Source organism: Dermacentor silvarum, chromosome 3 (assembly GCF_013339745.2).
Source record: "Dermacentor silvarum isolate Dsil-2018 chromosome 3, BIME_Dsil_1.4, whole genome shotgun sequence".
In the NCBI taxonomy this organism is placed as follows: Eukaryota; Metazoa; Arthropoda; class Arachnida; order Ixodida; family Ixodidae; genus Dermacentor; species Dermacentor silvarum.
Window position 1 is genome coordinate 193,069,331 of NC_051156.1, and position 16,666 is coordinate 193,085,996.

General features: G+C 47.5%; 1 protein-coding gene across 2 annotated transcripts in view; it reads right to left on the reverse strand.

Annotated features, from left to right (window-relative positions):
• LOC119446377 (uncharacterized) overlaps window positions 1-16,666 on the reverse strand; it is a 71,657-nt gene that overhangs the window by 31,317 nt on the left and 23,674 nt on the right. Inside the window, exon 1 of one of the 2 annotated variants that reach the window (XM_037710793.2) lies at window positions 15,120-15,431. The exons of the other annotated variant lie outside the window; for it this stretch is intronic. The gene's annotated coding sequence lies outside the window, so the exon portion shown is untranslated. Of the gene's footprint in view, window positions 1-15,119; window positions 15,432-16,666 lie in introns of those variants that run through there. 2 annotated transcript variants of the gene reach the window in all.

Consider the following 16,666-nt stretch of genomic DNA (forward strand, 5'->3'; position numbering starts at 1 on the left):
CGTCAGGCGGAAGCATTGCACGACGGGAACAAAGAGTCTCAGCCGGCGTCAACAGCTCGTGATCTGCGCTCGCACCTCTATCCAAGACAGTGTCCCACTGCTGCGTGCGTTGCTACATTTCCACTACAAGTATAACATTTTCCCCCGCCCGTTCGTGTAGCCTTTTACAGCGCGGATTCCTGCTGAACTTTCTTCAGCAAAGTTCTTGCTGAACTTTCTTCAGCAATCTACTGCATGTGATATCGATGTGACTCCTCCTTCTTCATACCGACAGCAAGCGACTGCAAGCAACGGCCAACCTTTTTCTCAGAAGTGTGCTATGCGCTGTAACGCCCTCGCATTGAAACAGCGGCGGCGATTTCTCCAGCGAGTGCGAACGCAAACCACCGCGAACCCGCGGAACCAAGAGCCAAATGGAGAAGCCGCCCAGTTTACACAACCCAAACGACCTGTCTGAACCATTAACACACTACGACGGCCACGCACGCCTACACCCCATGTGTGCCTCTTCCGCATTCGCTCGGAGCTGCTGACGCCCGGCGCCTGCTGCGGATGCAACCTCGGATCGCCCAACTCGGCTCTTCCTTCGCTATTCAAGGCAACGCTAAAAAAAAAGGGGGCGGGGCGGGGGGGGGGGGGAGAAAAAACACAGATCCGACGCTATGTTGGGTTAGAAATGACACAAAGGTTGAGTTAGGGAGGTAACAGCTGCGCAGCAGCAGTGAATGAGACGCCCACAGTTCCCGAGAGACAAGTATTAATTAGGGTTAGCATCACTTTGGGCGCATCACAAACAAACGAACAAACACGCACGCAGCTTCGTGTTCTGTATCTTTTAGCTTTCTGTGTCAGTAGGACGACGGCCGCGCATAATGCTTGTCGAGGTAAGAACGTTGATGAGAGGTGAATGCACTGAAAAGTGCGACGCATATTCAAATACATTTAAGGCTTCCGATACCTGTTGTGTCACAGTGCCACGTGCCCTTACTGGGGGATTGATCAAGGAGGGGGGACGTATCCCTTGCAAATACCTAGTGGCCCATAGCTGTCACTGATCGGGGGCGCTATTCTGGAAACTGCATAGAATTTAGCCATATTGTCAAATTCGCCATCTTGCCAGGTTCTGATTGGCTCGCGCGACTGCTGCGGCTCGCGCGGTTGGCTTTCGGGTTTCAGGAACACTCGTGACCAATGAACATATACGTATATCCAGGAACACTAAACAGGAGTATTCATCTAAGTCGCATTTGTAAATTACGCTTCCGCAATAGCAAAAACGACCACACTTAACGCGAGAGGAGGTAAGGTAAGCACATTGGAGGAGTAAAACGTCATACCGCTGACGACGCCCTTGTTCAAGGTCCCGCAACAGCTCACCGTGACGTCACACATTTTGTCAGTGGTAGGACTACAATACATGTAAATACCCGCCGTGGTTGCTTAGTGGCTATGGTGTTGGGCTGCTAAGCACGAGGTCGCGGGATCAATTCCCGCCTACGGCGGCCGCATTTCGATGGGGGAGAAATGCGAAAACGCCCGTGTGCTTAGATTTAGGTGCACTTTAAAGAACCCCAGGTGGTCCAAATTTTCCGGAGTCCCCCTACTACGGCGTGCCTCATAATCAGATCGTGGTTTTGGTACGTAAAACCCCATAATTTTTTAATACATTCAAAAGGAACCAGACAGTTAACGAAGCAAGCTTTGTAAACTTCTGCTGTCTCTTTCGAACCGGGCCCAAATAGGAGACGCTTTGAACTTCATGACGTCACACCGACGCTCCAGCACGACCTTCAAGAAATGGAAGTCTCTCCTGTAGTAACGGTACAGTAGTAATGGGCCACCGTATAGCGCACGCCAGGGCGTTTCCTAGGATGAAGTCCAAACGCCGTGAACCCGGGTGACAAAAGAAGACCCTCCATTTTGCTCTCGCGACTCGTCTTGCATGCACATCCGAGCACAATATCACCTGATCATCTCGCGACTCGTCTTGTAAACACATCTAAGCACAAAATCACCTGATCATCTCGCAACTCGCCTTGTAAACACATCCATGCACGACACAGCATGATCAATGACAGAGACGTGTAGCGGTCACCGCTCGCCATGCCTCTCACGTGTCGTGGCGCGTAAAATATGAAAGAGCAATCCCAGCACATCCCCCATTTTTAACAGCGAAGCTGGTTAAGCCAGTGGTTGCGCCGTCAGGTGTACACCGAAAAACCTCACCGAGCGATTGCGTCACATGCGTCGCCTAGCAACGCCTCGCACCAGCTGCGCCGAGCCTCGCAACAGATGCGGAGCCGAGCCATGACGTCATCGCGCGCGCCGCATCGCTTTACCTGCCTAGCCATGACGTCACCATGCAGTGCGCGCGCGCCGCGTCGCTTCGCCTGCCTAGCCATGACGTCACCACGCTGTGCGGATTGGTAGCACAGGCGGAGCTAAGCCGCGACGTCAGGGACCGCGGGGTATATATACATAGCTCCCGCGTCGCCGCTGCGTCGACGTCGCTACGGAGGGTAATGGGGCGACTGAACAAGATCGTCAATCCCGAGGAAGAGGAAGCGCGGCGCCAAAGACAGCGCGCCGCTACTCGAGAGCGGATGAAACGACTTCGGGCCGATCCAGAGTATCGCGCCGGCGAAGCGGCCACTAAACGACCGCGAATGGCAGAAGATCCAGAGTTTCGAGACCGCGATAGGGAGCAAACGCGTTTGAGCAACCAGAAGCGTCGCCAAAACGATCCGGGCCACACTGTACAGTTTAGCGCGATTTGAAGGCTATCGTGCGAGCGTCGACCGGCCTACCGTACCAGGGACCTATAGCGGCCCGTTTCGGAACAGTGAAAATCAAGATTCCGGATTCTTCTCTACCTCGTTGGCTGTGCCATGCTACAAGAATCACGCCCACGACGAACTCGCCACCCTTTCTCTCTATTTTAAGCTTTCCAATGGTTGCGATCAAGCGTAGACTTGGTCGCCTCTTATCTCCGCGGACGATAACAAAAGCGTCCAATTCGGAGCGTCCAATTCCTGATAATACCGAATTATACGTTGCGCGCAATACCATCACTGCCTGTTCCCTGAAGAAAAAAAATAATAATAATAAATGAAATGAAAAAATTGGAGGACGCTTAAGCTTCGCCTTTAAGAGTGGAACGCGATAGCGTTATCGAGCTCCGTTCGCATCACATTTTTCTTTATGAGTAGGCTTCACTGCAACACACAACGTGGGCAAGCCAAATTACAAAGATCAAGCTTACGCTGATTCCCTTAAAGTCGGCTTCACTTTTAAACACAAATGCATTGCTGAGAAGACATTTTTACAGGAGAAATTTAAGCCGTCTTATTTCAAAATGTGAAGGCTCTAGAACCTTTTTTATTATTTCATTAATTGTTGTATTTCCTTAATTGCGCGCGTGTCCAAAATTTAGAAAGGCTTCGGTTTTCAACGTTCCCCTCAATGTTGCCTAGAACGAAAGTACAGCGAAACACCATCAGAATTGGGGGACGCTTAAGCTTCGCCTTGAAAAGTAGAACGCGATAGCATTCAAAGATCCCTGGCTGTTAATCAGTCTTCTTTTCTCGTATATTCAAATTACAATCCGACGCTATCACGCCTGTAGGCTGTGGTTAAGTCGTACTTTACGATTTTTCTGACGGATTTTACTTTGAGAAATTCAATTTTTGTTCACTAACGTCTTGCGCCACGCGGAGGGCCTGCGTGGTCAGGGTGGTTCGGGATGATGTGGTTCGGCATGATTATTTCCGCCAGACGCCGATGCTTAACGGCGACGCCGAAGCCGACGCCGGATTTTCTGCAACACGGGGCGCCCTTAACGCTATCGCGTTAAAAAAAAGAAAATGGGCGCAGTTTCACTAGTGGTGCGAAGTCCGAGCAAACAGCGAAGCTGGCGGCCCTTCCTTCCCTAGCTTTACTTTAACTTGGCCTTTTCATTAGCTTTAACTCGGTTCTCTCTCGAGCGTCGTCGTCTTCTTCCACAGCTGGCGCGTTGGCGCACCTCGGTGCAACCGTGCGAACGCGCTCGTGCCATTGCTGCCGCGTTCGTCGTCGTCTTCTTCCACATGGACTCCGTTGCCGCTCATCATTCCAGCGTAGAATTTCACTTCTCTTAAGTAGTGGGACGCGTAGAGCAGCTGCCGACGCCGACCGCGTTTCCCCACGTTCGCGCCCGCGGTGTCCGTCACTGCATCCGATGCCTCTGGCGGCGGCTCGGCAGGTAAACTCAGAAAAAAAAAACCGCACAGAATAATGCGCATGCGTTGTACATGTGCATTACACCGTTACATATAAGCCTATAGCTTATACGCCGTTATTCTAGTATAGGCTTAATTTTTGGGCAATTGAACCACGATTGCCTTAATACCGTATTTACCCCCTCGAACAATGTGAAAGGAAACGTGGTAATTTCCTTTAAAAAAGCCGTAGCGGCTAAACACAGACGTCCCGCCCCCAGCAATAGACTACAATAACACCATAGATTCTACGGAAAAGCTACATGTTGCATATGAACACGTTAGGTTTCGCATCCACATGTATCGGCGAGTAATCTTATCACGCGATTTGCTCACGACCGCACCTCTTCAAGTTGGAGCGTGCGCTTACTGGTTTCGAGACAACCGAGAAGCGAGCTTCTCCCCACAGCGACCATTACTGCGGCGAAGCTAGATTTGGCGAACCGCGTTTAGCCAACCCAGCTGAGCATGCAAAAGGGGTAGCGTTTTAGATGCGTCAATACTGCCACATTCGCAATAAAGGTATTCGACAAAGCCTCCAGCAAAGATATTCACAATAAGGAAACCGCAGGCGCTGCTTTTGCACGGGCCGAGGATGTGCTCCGGCTCGAGTGGCGCTGCAATCGTAGTCGCACCTTCAAAGACTGACGAGTAGCGGCAGTGACTGCATGTGTTGTTTGTGCGTTTATTTGATCACTGTGCATACCCTAGTACCACCGGCAATAGCATACCAGGCGATCAGCCAAGCTAACAGCTCCAGCTCATTATTAAAGCTTTTATCTCCCTCTCTCCCTCTCTCGAAACCTGCCATGTGCAGGCGATAGCTGAACTTGTTTTACAGCTAGCCAGTTCTACAACGGCTTTTGTGCGGCTGCGGTGGCGACTGGCGGCAGCGTAGTCGGTAAAAAGAGGAACGGCGTTACGCGAAGCAAACCTAGTGCGTTTTGTTTCCAGTACAGTGGAGTAGCCGCCAGTAATTTTTTCGTTACTGAGATTTCATTAGGTAATTGTAATTAATTATCCAACTCGAGAAATACTGTCCTAATTATCAAAGTGTCAATGAGAAAGTTGTAGAGCAACATGAAAAACTCCCGATACAGTTCTCTGTTGCTCAATGCGTGCTACATAAATGCGTTTTTCCGAGTGTGAAAGAAGCCCGCGAATACACGCAGAATTGCCGCCCGACTGGCCGCTCGAGGCACTTTGTATATACAGGGGCACCCTGTATATACAGGGTGTCCCAGCTAACAGTAGCCAATGTATTAAAAACGAGTGTGCTAGGAGGCTCAAACCAACTCAGTCGTGTTCAGGATTGCGTGTCCACGTCTGCGGTATTTCTTTTTTTTTGCAAGGTCAATTAATTAGTACAAACTAATTGCCTAACTATTTGAATGTTGGGCTCAACAAGAAAGTGCCAATACGAAAGTTGTAGATCACATTTAAAAATGGCCGACTGAAGTGTTTGCAACTAAGTAGCATTGATGGAGCTTCTTGTATTTGCCTTTAAAGATAGCCCCCGAAATACAAAACCAAGCGCGTGATCAAACTAATTCATAAATTGAGCACGTGTTGTCTTAAACACCCTTCCAGAGAAAGGCCCGAGCCCGGCCGAAACCGTCCAAGTAAAACTTTGCTTTTCTGTTCTCGCAACGCGCGTCTCTACTTCTTACCACGTATCAACCGCGTGCTCCAAGTAAGCCAACCTTGCATGGTGACGTTCGCGATTTCCGCATTTAGCGCCGGCTCAAACGCCGAGCCACCAGAATTATACTTCTAGCGGCTCGGAGGAAATTAAACAATACAAAGCGAGAACAGAAATATATTTCCGCCTTTTTCCTTTTTTTTCTTTTTTTTTGCATGTTCCTCGATTTGCTCGCATGACAACGTTGGACTTTCATACATTGGCGCACATGTGCGACAGATGCGAGTACAGGTTTACGTCCTCGTGATCCTTTATTTTTTTATTCTTCTTCTTGCGAACTTTTCGTTCCGAGAACATATGGAAGCGTGCTCATTACAGCACTCACTACGACGCGCAACGCACCGACGCAGCAGCTCCGCATGAATGTGCCGAAACGATCTTTACATCCCGGGGCGCATCACCACTGTCTTGTGGTGTGACAACTGTATAGGCCGGCGTTCCAGGACTGCCTGCTTCAAAAGCGGCCGGTCCTCAAGACGCGTCAGCGCGGTCGCGAGTGACTGACTGCCTGTGTGCGCAGTATCGGGGACAACGGTAAATAACGTGTTCGATAGTTTCCTCGCTACCACAGTGGTCACACGCGGAACTATGCAGTCGTCACACCACAGGACAGTAGGGCTTTTTTTTTTTTTTTACCTACACGGGCTGCACGAGTGTAGGTAGTGTAGGAAGTCGCCATTTCTTTTACTTGGTGTAGAAAAGTGTAGCTCCGCCCACCTACACGGAGCCATTCTTTATAGCTGTAGTGTAGCATGAAAACTACACTTTCTACACTGCAGTTTCGATGAGTGTAGGCAGCAGACGACAAACAAGCAGGCTGCCGTTGCGAACGCGTGGCGCCATTTTGTCTGTGACTGTCGGCGTCGGTGCTGATAAAGCAACAACAGAGAATATTCGCTGCAAGGACGATAACGAAGTGCTGAGTGTCAAAGAGGCAGGTGAGCTAATCTTCCAAGATGATAAAATTATCTTACTCACGGATGGTGCGGGCTGTTTCAGACTCCGCGCTGTTTTTTAACACGCATTGCCAGGTTGTCTTTGTGCACTGCGCATTAGCGATGTATTTCGTTGCAGTTTGTGCAGTCTGTCCAGATTTGTTGATGAAAAAAAAACTCGTACATTGCCGTTTAGTTTCAGGCAAGGGCATATGCACAGCTAGTAAGTGCGAAGTCAGGCGAAGTGCGGAGTCGGGCGCTTTTCGTCTGCTGATACAGAAGACGACGCGCAGTCTGCTCTGATTGGCTACAGCCCAGCGAACCAAGTGCAGCGCACGACGTCATAACCTCCGCCGGGCACTACACTCGTCTACACGAGCCTGCACGTGGTGTAGGTAAAAAAAAAGTGTCACAGTTTCGCCCTAAGGGCGAAGCAATGAATGCGATAGCAACACAGCAATGTCATACGATGTAAGGTGAGCGGCTTTGCTAGCAATATGAATTGTAGTAAACATGAGCTGAGTAAGTAAGCAGGTGTGCTGCGGCGTAAGTAGACCGACATGAAGAGAGACTCGATGACCACGAGAAGGCGCGTGTGAAACGGTGGTGTTGATGAGAAGCGCTTCCCGTGGGCAGCGCGTGCGAAGGGACACACCTGTAGCGCTGCACTGCCGATCCGGGCAGCATTACATGTGTAGCGTGCGTTGGAAAATGTGGCCAGGCACTCCTGAAATTTTCACTTTCGAGTGGCCTGTTGGAGAGACTGTAGTTCTCATGGACGTTCACGACCTTCCCTATATATATATATATATATTACAGCTAAGCTGTTAAGAGCTAGTTCACCAGTTCACCAGGACCGCGTCCGCGTGCAGAAAAGCCATGTGACCTAGCGGAAGAGGAGAGGAAAAGAAGAGCCCAACCCTACGAGAAAGTTGTGAGAGGGTGCAGATGAAAAAGAGAACGGGGAGGGGGGTTGACGTAAGTCGCGCCGTCCAATACTCGCGTTGGAGGGGGAGAGCGTGAGGCGCGAGAACCAATGGCGGCGTAGAAAAAAAAAAAGTATGTCAACGGAGGAGTGGGGTGTGATAGGAGTTCGCGTTAGCGTTGGTTGTATATATACGGAGCTTTGGTCAAGGTACTCTTCTCTGGGAACGTCGTAGAAAAAATCGTGAGGAACGCGCTTGGAACGCCGTCGGCCGTGGACGCCGAACCAGTTCTTTCAGAGCCGGGCGTTGCATAGCCATCGCCTAAGTGTTAAAAAAAATACCCCTTGTGCTACTCGGAGCCGGCACCGAAACCTCCTTCCCGAGCACGTAGCGAAGGGGTCGGTTTACCATTTTGAAGTCAAACTCAGCATAGCAAATCCCACCAGAGCGCCAGCTTCGCTGGACTTCCCTCTTCACGGAGTGGCAGCACTCTGACTTTTTTTTTTTTTTTTTTTCGTTTCGTTGCCTTTTCGCTCCGCTGTTCTTTCTGTCTTTCATTGCCCCTTACCCTTCCCCCAATGCAAGGTAGCAAACTGCAATCTTGTCCGGTTAACGGCCGTGCCTTTCTCATCCCGTTTAATATATATATATATATAAAGTGAGGTTATGCCAGGATCCGGTATAACGGAACAGGAACTTGTAGGTTGAGGAGGCACGTACGAAACAACAACGATACTTTATTTCCCACGTTTCGGCCGGGGTCCTGCCTTCGTCAGGGAAGGTCCGAAGGCCGTCCTCAACTTACGAGTTCCTATATATACAGGGTGTTTCACGTAATTTTAGCCAAACCTTAAATATACACAAATGCAACGTAGCTGGACCGAACCAAGGTTATGTTGTTTGCCGTCGCTTGGAGATACTCAGATTATTTTTTTGCATTTCGCCTAATTACATAATTAGTCCTAATTATTCAACTGCTCAATTATCATAATTAGATGAAAAGTGTCAATGAGAAAATTGTTAATTAATATTGAAGACCTGGGGTTCTCTAATGTACACAGGCATTTTTTTAATTATTATTTCGCCCCGTCTGGCTTAGTACCACAACGTCATGGCAACTACGTCACTATACGGCGGGTACACTGGTGAAACGTACAGTAAATGAACTCTGTAACGTGTAAATATAGGCAGAATGTGCGCTTTGTGTTTTCCTTCAGTCGAGACATGCAGGCTCCAGTGCACTGCTGTATCATGGTCACGGACACCTGGCCGCGGTGTTTGCGGTACGCCAAGTTGTGCTATTAATGAGTTTCGGGAAGCGTATGGCACCGTGCACGAACAGTGCATGGCTGGGGGAAAGCGTTTATAACAGGTCCGCAAAGCGCTGTGTTTTTTGCGCCCAAATGCAGCCGCAGCTTCGCATGCAGTCACACGAACCATGACTGACGATGGTAAAGGGGGCCCGTATATAGCAACCGTTTCCATAGTTACATCAGTGGGCGCCCGACCGTAAAACGCTCTCTTGCAAAACGTCCCTACGTTAGGCAATCTCGATCGCCTACATAGTATGGCGTTCAGCTAGAGCATGCAGCGACAAACCTAGTGGGCATCCGCCGAAGTTGTTTGCCATAAGCAGCTATAATCGCTCAGAGGCGCCGCTTTAATCACTCGTAAATTATCTCGCACGATTACTACCTCTTACGTCACTACCGTGATGCTTAAATCAAGTTCTGCACAGAAAGCCTATAACGACAGCGTGGCCAGACACACTTAATTTCTCCCCACACATATATTATAGATTCTATAGCTGGAAGTGCAAAATTGTTGCAGGTGCTTTCCACTTAGCAAAATGAGTAAATTTAAGTAAGCAGGATACCGTCCCACATATTTAAACATGGTTTCATGTAGTATATGTAGAGGTTCGTGAAACAATGTTCCGTAACAATGTTTAGGAATGTGTAAAGCACTGTTCCGGATAACAGCGACTATACTTCACTGGAAGGCAGTTCCCCACACGTATGCAATTAGCACTCTTTGGAAACTTCACCAACTTTGCGGTATGTATATCTAACCTCTTTTACATACCCAGTGGTTCAAGTTGTCGTACTGACCCATGTTGTCTCGCACAGCAGACAACGTGGGCCAGCGAGACAACTTGGGCCACTGACTGGGTATGTTCCCGAATAGACAACTTGCTGCTGGCTGCCGTCTGGCCTATAGTAGACAACTTGGGTCACGTGTGTGCAACTACGTAGTTGCTCGAACAGTCAACTCTTCGGCAATGCGCATGCGATATCGGTATGTGCCCACTCTTGGTGGACGCCTCAGAACGGATGTGCCGAGGTGACGCAAGGGGTGTGTATAGCCTTCAATATATCAAAGCGATAACACCCCAACTGAAACAGACACATCCGCGTCGAGCGCGGCTGCTTGGTGTATATCGCAACGAAGTTGCAACGAAGTTGCTGCCAGAATGCTGTGGATAGCGGGGGTTGCTATGGAGTTTCAACTGGGGTGCATTGATTAAAGCAAGGCATACTGTGACGTGGTATCGTTCGGCTTTGCGGTGCGGTTGGCAGCGAAATTTCCACTTCGCGCGTCTGCTGAAGTGCCCGTAAGGTTTCATGATTTACGAATGGCATGGGGATATGGCACGGGGATACAATTATCATCGTAATGATCGTCATAACATACAACATAGACCCCCCCATCTACAGTCGCATCATTTTTCTTAAGGCAGGTCAAGCGCACAAAGACTGTCTTCTTTTCGCTGTCCGTGTCTTTTTGCGCTTGACCTGTCTTAACCATCATAAGGAAGATTGCTAATCCCGTTAACGTCGCCGATCAATCTCGAAAGATTGCATGCGCCACCAATATTTTTATATGTATTGAAAATTTGCAAATATATATTATATATGCCACACCTGCCCATTTATTCTGACATTTTATGTGGAACGACGTTCCATTCAGGTAAGTGGAAAATATTTGCTAAAATTTTCTGCTTATACGGTGGAACCTAGGTATATATAGCACGAGGTTAATATTGAAGATATCGGGCGAACTAGCGAATATAGTCATCCGAAAAGAAGCCGAAATAATTTAGAGACTCGGGATGGTATTTTTCGCTGTCAAATCCCGCCGTATTGTAAAATTCGCCATCTTGTCGTCTCTGATTCGCTCACCGGGCAGACGCGCCTTCTCTGATTGGCTCACAAGGCTGCCGCGTCTTATCTCATTGGTTCAAAACCCCAACATGGCGGAATCGGACAGTGTTCACAATAGCACCCATGGCTTGCTCGAAAATAATAAAAAAAGAAACGGAAAGTTTGGTTCAAAGAATTATTTAGAAAAGTTTTCGTTCATTGTTGGTTTTTTTTTTTTTTCTTTTTTTTTGAGGTGCCTTTTCTAGGCAACACCGTAGCTCAATGTTTTTCGAAGGCTAGAAAAAAAAAAGGAATGAGAAATACCAAGTGAAAGTTGTAAAAAAACGTAATAATGTAGAAACGTTTGGAAACGCTTACAACAATGCCGCATTTTCGCGCTTCGCCGATAAGCTGGGACAATGCCCTTTCAGTCGCGCATCCCGTTACGAGCGAGAATTATGAATACAAACGAAACCCTCCGTCCAGGCTGCATCAAAATCGCGCCACGCGAAATGACGCGCGACTGCACTAAAGCAAATATACCGCCGTTTTATGGGTTAAAACATTCCGAACGCCAATAAACAGGATGCGGAGCTTAAATTTACTCATTCGGCATAAATTCTTCCAGGGATCGAGTGAACAGTTTTTAACCTGACAGTGACTGTCGGGACATTCTTGCGAAGAATTGTAGCCCGCTCGTTTCAATATGCCGTGTTTATAAAGTTGATTGATTACACGAGCACATGTCGACACCAGAGGGTGTAATATGTAATAGTACCGGCTATGCTCCTGGTGAAATAAAGGGCGGATTACGTCACGTTGCATGCGTTCACAAATTGTAAACGAGGAATTTGAGTATACTCCAACAGAGGGGATTACAAATGTCAGACAAGGCGCAACACACCGCGAGGAAAAGGATTAAACAAACACATCATACGATGTCACTTCGAGGACGGACGGCAAACAAAACGTCATAAAAGGCCATCAACGCCAGACAAAGCAGGGAACATTTACGATAGCGAGAGAGACACTATATTTTCAAGAAAAAGTAAGTATAAACAAACACACCATGCAGTATCATCCTGACTGGACAAAACGTAATTGCATGCACTTGTGTACCGACTTTTTTTATTATTTTTTTTTTATTATTCAACAGACATCTTTTCAAAACGTCGCCTGTGACAGCGCTGTTCTCCATTTTCGGGTGTATTTCCGAAACAGGGAGTATTTACCTGCATGAAAAATCGCAATGTCCGAGTATCTAATTAAAAAGATTCACTAACTCAATTTTTAATCATTCACTCTAGTGCACATGGTGCTAGTCAGAAATTTAAGCCGAGCCGCAGTAAGGCCTCCATGTCTTAGCAGAAATCCGAAAGCTCGTACCACTTTCGAAAACTCCTTCCTTAAAACGTGCCACGCAGTGTACAATGGCTTTCCGATTAACCCTTTCCCGAAAGCGTCCCTCTAGCAATTCGCGCCTATCTTAACTGGAGCGCCAATGCAATGTTTGCGGTGCTACACGATTTCTTCTAAGCAGACGTGGCTTCGCAGTTGCTCGGTTTCACTTGCGCAGTTGCAAGGTGTGCCCTCTAAAGCGAATATTTAAAACAGTTAGTCAATGAATCATTGTTGCTTTTTCTTTGTAACTATTCAACCGGACGTTGGGGTTTGTCGTGCAAGCAACATGCTTTCTCTTTCCACATGAACAGGTGAAATTGCGTTGCGATATATGTTCCATGAAACTATTTAATGATATGGTAAAACTTAATGAATTAATTAAACTGTTGGTATACCCTAATAGTGGTCCGCAATATATAACTACGCCCACCCCCTAAAAGAAATACTATTTTATGAGAGGTACGCAAGTGCCCGCGTTTGAAGAGCTGTTGTTTCGCCACTGGTGCACCGCTCATTCATATATATATATATATATATATATATATATATATATATATATATATATATATATATATATATATATATATATATACATGGTATTTATTGGGTACCGGTCAGGTTGAAAATTTGTTTGGCTACACATCGCCCTTTAAGCGGACGATCATTAGCCAAATTATTCTTTAGAAGAAACAATGCATTCCGCTTTGCGGTTCAACATGCGCGTCTTCGGTAAACTGTGAAGTCCAATCAATAAAAAAAAGAAAATGCATATCAAAGGGCACGCCATTTTCTTTATCTCCTTCCAGCGTCAATTAATTATAATTGTTCATTGAAAATATACTTTAAGCACATTTATTACCCATTCAGAATCATGAAAAGCGCACAGCTTCAGAACAGATCAAGATTTTTCGATTTAACAGTGTGTTCATTTTTTAATTCAAGTTTGCACGATGTAGATTACGTGCGAGAACACTCTACAATAACGTCAGATACAGAACATCAACTATTCCGTGTCTAGCGTACTTGGAAAGCAAATATACTTACTTATCCGGCCACTTCAACATTGTGCCCGATGTAAAACATTGCGAAAAACAATAAAAGAAACGAACCCACACATGACGTCATGCTGACACCGAGATCAACAACACAGCTGTCTATACCTTCCGACTCCTATACGCTTCACAGGTACTGAAACTTTCAGCAAAGGTCCGAGGAAGCGTTTCAGAGGTGAACGCGACAAATTTCAAGCATCATCATTTGCACTTCAAGTGTACCAGAGAGCTGGAAGAACGCCAACATTATACTTATCCATAAGAAGGGAGACGTTAAAGAATTGAAGAATTACAGACCCATTAGCTTGCTTTCAGTATTGTATAAAATATTCACCAAGATAATTTCCAATAGAATCAGGACAACACTTGACTTCAGTCAACCAAGAGAACAGGCTGGCTTCAGGAAGGGGTATTCTACGATGGACCATATCCATGCCATCAATCAGGTAATCGAGAAATCTGCGGAGTACAATCAACCTCTCTATATGGCTTTCATAGATTATGAAAAGGCATTCGATTCAGTAGAGATATCAGCAGTCATAGAGGCATTGCGTAATCAAGGAGTGGAGGAGGCATACGTGAATATCTTGGCAAATATCTACAAGGATTCCACAGCTACCTTGGTTCTCCACAAGAAAAGTAGAAAGATACCTATCAAGAAAGGGGTCAGGCAAGGAGACACAATCTCTCCAATGCTATTCACTGCATGCTTAGAAGAAGTATTCAAGCTCTTAGACTGGGAAGGATTAGGAGTGAGGATCGATGGCGAATATCTCAGCAACCTTCGGTTTGCAGATGACATTGTCCTATTGAGCAACAATGGAGAGGAATTACAACAAATGATTGAGAACCTTCATCGAGAAAGTGCAAGAATTGGGTTGAAGATGAATATGCAGAAGACAAAGATAATGTACAATAGCCTGGCAAGGGAACAAGAATTCAGGATCGCCCGTCAGCCTCTAGAATCTGTAAAGGAATATGTTTATCTAGGTCAATTACTCACAGGGGACCCTGATCATGAGAAAGAAATTTACAGAAGAATAAAATTGGGTTGGAGTGCATACGGCAGGCATTGCCAAATCCTGACTGGGAGGTTACCACTGTCGTTGAAAAGAAAAGTGTACAATCATTGCATTCTACCGGTGCTAACATACGGGGCAGAAACTTGGAGGTTAACAAAGAAGCTCGAGAACAAGTTAAGGACCGCACAAAGAGCAATGGAACGAAAAATCTTAGGAGTAACGTTAAGAGACAGGAAGAGAGCGGTGTGGATCAGAGAACAAACGGGGGTAGACGATATTCTAGTTGACATTAAGCGGAAGAAATGGAGCTGGGCAGGCCATGTAATACGTAGGATGGATAACCGGTGGATCATTAGGGTTACAGAATGGATACCAAGAGAAGGGAAGCGCAGTCGAGGACGGCAGAAAGTCAGGTGGGATGATGAGGTTAGGAAATTCGCAGGCGCAAGTTGGAATACGCTAGCGCAAGACAGGGGTAATTGGAGATCGCAGGGAGAGGCCTTCGTCCTGCAGTGGACATAAATATAGGCTGATGATGATGATGATCATTTGCAACGGTGAATTTGCTTTGGACACGTGCACAGCGCGGCTGAAAAAAAAAGGGTTATCCACTCGGCGTGCCTCCCACGTAGCCTATACATTCGTGCCCGTCAGGCGGCGTGAGAAAGGCGAAACACCTCACCTGACTGATTATCAAAGAGAAGTCTACGCAACGTCAGGCCGACGACCGCCGGCTCCGCCGCAGTGCATAATTCCATGTCAACGTGACGCGCCGGCCGCCCATCGCCGAAGGGCCCCCCCCGGTCGGGAGCGGCCGAGAGACACGCAACCTTCAACCGACGAGTCGTCGAGGCATCGTCGCCGGGTTCGCGTTGAGGGGGAGACACTTTTAGAAAGCCACGACGCGCTCGGCACAGGCACGGCACTGCACCCGGCAACCTCGTCGTCGCATGCACGTGTGTGCAGCCCCTCTGGGCGCAGGGCTCTGGTTGTTGCGGCAACGCGCGAGCCAAGCGTACCCTCTCTCCCCGACGTCGCCATGGGCAGCGGAATATCATTAGCGCCAGAAAGAAGAGAAACAAAACGAATCAGACGCGCCACGAGAGAGGAAGCGTCGAGTGAGAGATAGAGGAAGAGTGGGAGGGAGGGATGAAGAGAGGGATGAAGAGAGGGAGAGAGAAGAGCCATTGCGGGCACGCTGGCTTGGCAGCGAGTCAGCGCCGGCTTCGGGAAGGATAAAGAAGCAAGGCGAGAGAGAGAGAGAGAGAGTTCCAGCGAGTCCCAGATTCTTTTTGCTTTCCTTTATTTTATTTTTTTTATTTTTTTGCAGGTAAATGTGCGCTAACGGCGGAAAGCAGCTGTCAACCGTGTACGCATGCAGTACGCCACGTGGAGGGAAAGAGGAGAGAGAGTCCGTTGGAGGGAAGGGAAGAGGCGGTTGCATGAGACTGGCGAACCTGCATACAAGTGTAAAACAGCGCTCGCATGTGTATGAGCTACGAAACGTGCGCGGCGCGTGGCCCTGCGTGCAGGCGAAATCCGGTTGGTTCGACTATGCATTACTCGCCCTGGCGTTAGTAGGTAGCCGAAGGGGACGAAGGTTACTGCCACGTCCTGGTGAAGCTCGCCTGGGGATAGTCCCTCCTGTCGACTCCGGTCAGACGCTGAACCCACTATATATATATATATATATATATATATATATATATATATATATATATATTTCATTTCTAAACAAAGCGAAATGATTAAGCTTGCGGAAAGTCCATTTCTGAAAAAAAAAAAAAAAAAGTTACGTTTCTTCACATTATTCGACAGATGCATGTAATCCCCGTTGGCAGTTGGAGGTCCAGTTAGCTGCAGAGCTTGTAAGTGAGAAGCGCAGCTGCTTTCTGCTAACTTGTGCACAATGACAGTCACCGTATTGAAGCAATTTGAGAAAACAGCGCGTCGCCATATGCACGTTGAGCGTGAATTGTGTTCGCTGAAAAGAACAGGTGCCATATTGCAGCATTGCAGATTGTTTTAAAGGCATGCAAATGGTCAAATTCCCTGGGAGTAAGTCGAGGCAACAAATTCGCATATAGGCTGTCTGAAAGTGAGGCATGTCCGTAATGACTGAACATTATTGAGCGTAAGTTATCTACCCCGAGCGTTCGCTCAGCAACTCGTGCCACAGCGCAACAACCGCGACTATTCATTCATTCATTCATTCATTCATTCATTCAT